We start from the raw sequence: 8,251 nt of genomic DNA on the forward strand, positions 1-8,251 counted from the left end.
AACTGAAAACAATACGAAAATCAGATCAACTCGCCAATCGTGACATCTTGGTTAGGCCCCCAGTTTTGGACACTGTCCCTTTTGCTTTTGTAGCAATATATAGTTACCTTACTAACAACTTAATAAGCAAGTTTAGATTTTAGACTAGACGACTAGTAGTTAGATCTTAAAATATACATAGGTAGTAATCTTGGTAATCCTATCTTACTTAACAACAAGAGGAAACAAATGTCAGTGACATACAATACGACCAAAGATATACAAGACGTGTAGAGATGCAGTGAATGTAATAATAAATGCATTCGTGGAATTGTACGAGGGGTGTTCAAAATATTCTCGGTATGAGAATGAAAACAAACAAGTACGAAAAGTTTGATATTTTTATTTTTCAATATACTCCCCCCCTATGTTCATACACTTAAAAGATCGATCAATTATTTTTTTTAATCCCTCGTAAAAATATTTTTTATCTTTCGTGTAAAAATGCTCCTCCACTGCCGCCTTCAATGCTTCATCGTCAGAAAATTTATTTCCACGCAGATCCTTTTTAAGATTGGGGAGCAAAAAGAAGTCGCTGGGGGCTAAGTCCGGACTATACGGTGGGTGAGTAACAGTTTTAAACCCACATTCAACAATAGCTGCCTTGGCAATATGAGCAGTATGGACGGGGGCGTTGTCATGCAGAAGCAGAATACCTTTGGTTAACTTTCCTCGCCTCTTTTCTTTAATTACATCCTTTAATTGACGTAGAATGTTAGCGTAGTACTGTCCTGTGATATTTACACCTTTTTCTTTATAATCGATTAGTAATACTCCTTCACAATCCCAAAATATCGTGGCCATGACCTTGCCAGCTGAAGGGATGACCTTGAACTTCTTGGGATGAGCTGAACCCTTAATGTGCCACTGCATGGACTCTTGTTTACTCTCTGGGTCATAATGATGAACCCAGGTTTCATCTCCAGTAACTATTCTCTGCAGCACCTCATCAGGATTTTCACCGCACAGGTCAATAAAATCGGAACAACAAGCTACACGCATGTCTTTTTGAAGCCGAGTCAGCATTCGCGGAACCCATCTTGCACTTACTTTTGACATATTAAGATGGTCATGTATAATATCATGTACGGTACCAATAGAGAGATTGGTTACTTGTGCTATAGATTTTACCTTCACTCGACCATCTTCCAATATAAGTTTTTCCACTTTATCAATATTTTCTTGTGAAGTAGCTACTACAGGCCGGCCAGGTCTAGGGTCATCTTCAATACTCTCCCTTCCGCGTTTAAACTCGCTTGACCACTTTTGAATGGTAGATAAAGAAGGAGCAGACTCACGGTAAACACAATCCATTTCCTCTTTTATGGTTTTTTGATTTTTACCCTGTTTTGTCAAGAATTTTATCACGCATCGATGTTCTAATTTAGTTAACATTGTCAATTCGCACATGATGTTCATGTTTGTTCAGCAATTGCAGAAAAACAAAAGACTATCTCGGTTCGAATTATACTTTTTTTTAATGTCAATGAATAAACCTTAGCGGCCAGTAACGAAATAAATTTTAGAAGAGGTCGTAAGATATCAATACCGAGAATATTTTGAACGCCCCTCGTACCTGACACGAAATATCAGAACGAGAAAGATATCAGATATAATATTTTTATATATGATGATTTGCAGTACATTGGTGCTACATAACGAACGACACCGGTGGTATAATAAGCACATTACGTAACTACGTCGAAAAAATGTGTTTTAATACTTTTAATGCGATGAATAATTATATTTATATTCCATCTGACTAATATTATACCTACTTACAATGATTTATAACTCAAGATAGGTTATAGGCGTTCCAAAATAGGCTTGTGACAAATTGGACAAGTTGCCTTTAGACGCGGCTGGACAAGCGATAAATGTGCACGTGTTAACGAGCTCCCGCACACTGAAAGAGAAAGAGACGACCTTATGTTTAACAACGAGTGTGACAAAGATGGATGGAATGAGAAAATTAATCAAAAATAACAGATTTCTTCGTAGGCACAGAAATAAATATGGAAGTATTTTTTTGTGCTCCTCAAGTATAAGTATAACCTATCTATGGTTATATAATAATCATTGCCTACTTAATACTAGCGACCCGTCCCGGTTTCGCACGGGTTAACAAATTATACATATACTTGGTCAACCAGATCTTGACAGTAGAAAAAGGCGGCAAATTTGAAAAATGTAGGCGCGAAGGGATATTGTCCCATAGAAAATTTGAATTTCGCGCCTTTTTTACGGACAAGATTTGATTGACCAGCTATAAAACTTCCTCTTGAATCACTCTATCTATTAAAAAAACCGCATCAAAATCCGTTGCGTAGTTTTAAAGATCAAAGCATACATACAGACAGACAGACAGCGGGAAGCGACTTTGTTTTATACTATGTAGTGATAAACAAGAAATAAAGTAGGTACCTTTTTTTGGCGCAATATCCATGTAAGCTGTGCACTTGATTTGGACTTTTGAAGTTTTTCAAATACCTACTTGTAGGAATCAAGGAACACTTTATTACACTGCATAGTGCAGTTCTATTCAGATAAACACAACACACTCCTCACACAACTAACAACAAAGCTAACTGATTATTATTAACTATGAAATAATATTTACTTATTAATATTAACTTTCAATTTGATCAGATAAACTCAGATATAGGTTTAGGTCACTAAATATAAACAAACATCGAATGCTAATTAATAACAATTGTCTTAATGATAAAGATGCCGCACCCGAGATGATAATTAAGTAAATAAGTAGGTACATATATACAGTATATTGTTGTACCTACAGTCAAAGAATTTAATTTCCCTACCGTTTCGTACCTTGTTACAGTGCCAACACAGGGACATAAGGTTAACTGGAAGAGATCCCTGAAAGGGATAAGTTCGCCTTTGTATAAATGATGTGTGTTTTTTCATGTTTTATGTTTCTTTTTGTACAACGTGTTTTACTACTAATACTATTTACTACAATCAATATGAAAGTCGCTAGCGACCTCATATTATGGTCACTGAATTAAATTCCTTGACCGTGTACGAAACAAAACAAGGATATGTAACAGCAAGTAAAGGATTGAAAGTACAAAGGCGTACTTATCCTTATGAGGGATCTCTTCCAGATTAGACAGATTAGTAAAATTTTTGTTTACATAACATTTTTTAGGGTTTCGTCATGTCTGTCTTTATTAGTATTTTTCTCTGGATGTTTTATTGAGAAATTGAATTTAGTTGATATTTGAAATATATAGGTGATGTATTTTTTGTGCCACATTGATAGTCGCGCCTAGCGGGGAAGAAATAGTACATTACGATACAACAGTAGCGTAGCGTAGTGGGGGCGGAGGTGGCGGTGCGCCCCGAGCGGCACTTTTAGGGGGCGGCAAAATTTCAGAATAAATACCAATAATATCGTATAAATATTTGAACTATTTCAGTCGCACTTATTATATTGAAATACGTAAGCTAGGGGGCGGCAAAATTTTTATCCGCCGCGAGCGGCCGAGACCCACGCTACGCCACTGCGATACAAGTGCGAAAAGAAGGAAGTGTTTAAATCGACACGAGTTTCCAATTACCTATTTGCACATGTATCGTACAACGTTTTACATATCGTCACTATCGTGGTGACAAGCAGAACTCACTAATTATCACCACAAGTTCATAGCCAATGGTTTACCATATTTAGTACCTACAAAAGAAGGTTGATTTTTGTTTAAATATTTTTAGTAAGTACATAATTAATTGGAGGCCGTTTTTTATTTATAAGGCGTTTATTTTAAGTTTATTTATACCGTAAAACGGGGTGAGTAGGTTTCGCGGGGAGAAGTGGGTTATGAATGGGGAGAGAAGGTTTGAGAGGGGGGGTGAGAAGGGATTTTAAGGTTACTGCTACAAAAATAATGTATTCCAATTTAAAATGGAACTATAGTAATACGCATATTAAAAAAAATCGATCCAACAATCTTCCAAAATCACCTTTGTATGAAACCCCTCTCACCCCAAATACGAGGCACTCGGGGTGAGGTGGATTTTCCTCTTTATCGTGAAAGTTATGAAATTGAACTACCCAAAACTAATTATTATTTGTGCTAATAAACATTTCTTATTCTTATTCAAAATAAAATAAAAACTAAAATACAAACGTCCGGAACACTTATACACCATTCAGTTTTCATATGTAAAAATAAAATGTTATCGAGGTTTGAATTTCAGTTTTGACCCTACTCACCCCATTTTACGGTAGGGGGTCATCCATTAATTACGTTAGACGTTTAGGGGGAGGGAGGGGGTCAAGAAAATGTGACATGGGGGAGGGGGGAGTCACAAACATTGTGATGTCACTTTAAAACTTCATCAGTAACCGAAACTTAATTTATATTTTTTTATTCGCTGTACAGTTAAATAATGAGATTTTGGATGTAACTTTCGTTGTGTTCTAAAATTACTAATATTTATATCAAAAATATTTTTTTAAGAAAAAAATTATGCCGAGTTAATATTGTCGATTTTGTTGAAAACAAAATTGCCTAAAATGTGACGTCACGCCAGGGGGGGAGGGGGTTTGCAAAATGTGTCCAAGTGTGACAAGGAGGGGGGGAGGGGTAAAAAAACCTAGAAATTCGTGTGACGTAATTAATGGATGATCCCTAGATAGTTTATATTATTGTTTTATTTAATGTTCCATGTGTATTTGTGTGTCTTAAATAAATTGCTCTGTCATCAGATATGGCCCTTTTTTTCAACATAGTTGCGTAATATGCTAATTACAATACAATACAATACAAATACTCTTTATTGCACACCTCAATAAAAGAAGACAATACAAATAAAACAGAAATACAAACAGAGGTAAACAACTGGCGGTCTTATCGCTAAAAAGCGATCTCTTCCAGACAACCACTAATGCAATAAAGTAGGCACATGTGCTGTAAGTAAATATAAACTACCTATTATAAACGGTCGGATGACTCACCCGCGACGAGAGGAGCAGGATAATGGCGCGCAGCATGGCGGCAAGTGGGGGGCGACCTGCGCGGGAGTTGCTTTTATTCCCGATTCGGGGACCCGCGGGTAGCGGACACATAACCACATTGTATATTAAAACTATTTATTATAACTGAATATAATTCAATTATCATAGCCAACATTAAAATAGTGAATTGCAAAAAAAAAACGTAATTAATCGCAGTTAAGAAGCTGTGATTAGTTTTAACTTACTTGGTTCATTTGTGTTACGAAAATGAACTATGTAAATTGTATTGTATTAAGTTGTACTTAATTCCAGGGCTGCCAGTAGGTACATACTTTTTGATTATAAGATCCAGTCCCTGCAATTATACGAAATTCGATTGCATTATACGAGAACACAATTAAAAAAAAACGATTAATATTAAATCGATATTTTAAAAATTGGGGTTTACCGCGAAGACCGAAATTTGGAAATTGTGGGGTCTTTCTCTTTTACTCCAATGAAGGCGTCTTTGTAATCTTCGATTTTTGCAATTATAGCCCTGACGTTGACGTACGGTTCCATTAAATTGTATAACAGTATCGACACACTGTTTTTTGAAGTATTGTCAGTAGTTTGACATCGGTGTTTTTTTTTCGTATACAATTATACCGATTGACCACCTCTACGTATACGTGATGTATACGAAAAAAATTCCATTAATACGAATTTCGTATCCAATTCTACGATCTGGCAGCCCTGCTTAATTCGTACACATATTAAGTCTACTTATAGCATACGCTAACACACTTTTGGAAATGGCTTAACTGCCGTAACGTAACACAATGGAATCAATTAACTTTAAGACTAATTACAGTGCTTAACTTACCTACAATTTTTTTGCAATTCACTCAAAAATGCTTTTTTGAAAAGATGATAATTAAGTATAGAACTACATAAAAGTACTAACAGTAGTACTACTACCTAATATAATAAAACCAAATTAGGCGCCATTCATTTGCTAATACGTAAGATGATTTTTGCCAGATTTTTGTCCCCTCCCAACGTTATGTAAAAATAATAAGAAAATTAAAATTTCGATATTTGTCTATCTAATTCGCATACATAAGAGCTATGGGACATATTTTTGAGTATGATGTGAGCACCCATATTTTTACACTTGACTGTATATACCCACTTATATACTTAATTACAATTCTTAATACATTTGTAATTTTTCAAGTTTATAATAATGTCTGAACCTTTCAATAAGTACCTGAGGGCCAGTGAGGGCCTACCGCGGTACCGCGAACCCGTTCGACGTGTTGCCTCTCTGTCGCACCTGTAAATTCGTACGTAAGTGTGACAGGGAGGTAACACGTCTGACGTCTGACGTGGTTCACGGTAGGCCCTCTGACCTAATCATCTATTCCAATTTTATCGGTCTCGCGGTTTTAATACTCTTAATGCACCAAAACCTAAAAAAAAGGATTTAGACGCACCAGTGACAGGTAGCTAGACGATCTAAAAAGAAAAAAAAACAACGGGTTGCACTCAGGGAGTGCCGCCAGAAGGGAAAACTCAATCACTATTGCAAAATGTCTGCAGCACTATGTATAATTGAGGTTAACGCCATCTAGCGTTATTACGTCGCATTACTTTAAACCCCTAAGCACACCACTGTTAGGACTCGAGTTATATTAATACTAGTTAGATCGAAACTCACTAGATGGCATTTAAATCAATAAAGAAAAACTCAATGACATTGAAGTAACAGTTTTTCGATCAGGTCACGTGTCCGTCTTACGTCTTACGGTCACGTGACACCTGTTACGAGTTTAACATTTTTTCCCCATCACAAAAAGTGCACAGCGCCGCTAAAGAAGTTTTAACTTCAAAAAAACTTTTTGTAGGTCTGCTCTGTTAAAGCCGTTTCACGTTTGCCCTAAACAGGATTATAGTATTTATAGTACCTACACATTTGGAGTTATTTTAGTTTTATCATAAAGTCAAGGTTACCGCTAACGATGCGACATGGCGGCGAAATACACTGTGCGTATAATGTATTTATTTATTAGGTAGGTAGTAGTACAGACCTACCTAATAAATAAATACATTATAGCCATTATAGGACAATTTTACACAAGGGAGAAGGAGCCTTATGGGAACCATTCCACAGGGATCGGACCTGGGTGATCTAGCCTAATATAAATACATATTGGGGCTAGGTCACCCACATTATTTTTATTTATTTTTTTAGGTATTAGTTTTAGTTTTTTAGTTTTGTAGGTAGTTTTAATTTTAGGTTACTTTTTAGGGTTCCGTACCCAAAGGGTAAAAACGGGACCCTATTACTAAGACTCCGCTGTCCGTCCGTCCGTCCGTCTGTCACCAGGCTGTATCTCGAGAACCGTGATAGCTAGACAGTTGAAATTTTCACAGATGATGTATTTCTGTTGCCGCTATAACAACAAATACTAAAAACAGAATAAAATAAAGATTTAAGTGGGGCTCCCATACAACAAACGTGATTTTTGACCGAAGTTAAGCAACGTCGGGCGGGGTCAGTACTTGGATGGGTGACCGTTTTTTTGCTCTATTTTTTGTTGATGGTGCGGAACCCTCCGTGCGCGAGTCCGACTCGCACTTGGCCGGTTTTTTTGCTTGTTTTGCTCTATTTTTTGTTGATGGTGCGGAACCCTCCGTGCGCGAGTCCGACTCGCACTTAGCCGGTTTTTATTGTAAGTGTGTTATTAAACTTATTAATTATGTTTATGGTTTTAATAAATAAAATTGTACACATATCATACCTATAATGTCCTAATACCGACCCATTTGTGTAGGTAACGTTTTTCTTTTGTTCTAAGTAAGTAGGTACTCAGGAAATACGTTCAATTTAAAAAATCTATCTCTATCTTTTTTGAAAATTTCAAATTCCCATAACTATTGTCGCTCCTAATTATTTCATCCTCGTCTGTATTATAAAGGTATAAAATGCTTTTTGCTTTGATCGTCGAGTTTGGATGTTTGTAAGGTCTCGGAGCTCCGGATACAATCTTTCTGTTCTGTTTGTAAGCAGCGCTTGTTTGCAAAACATAGTACAGTGGCGGTGGAAAGTGGGATAATCTTCTTTAGAAAATAATATTAGTTGGATGTCCTAATAAATGCTCGACATGGTATCATCTTCCTCGCGTTATCCCATCATTTTGCCACGGCTCATGGGAGCCTGGGGTCCGCTTGGCAACGAATCCCAAG

The sequence above is a fragment of the Cydia amplana genome, chromosome 24, assembly GCF_948474715.1.
Source record: "Cydia amplana chromosome 24, ilCydAmpl1.1, whole genome shotgun sequence".
In the NCBI taxonomy this organism is placed as follows: Eukaryota; Metazoa; Arthropoda; class Insecta; order Lepidoptera; family Tortricidae; genus Cydia; species Cydia amplana.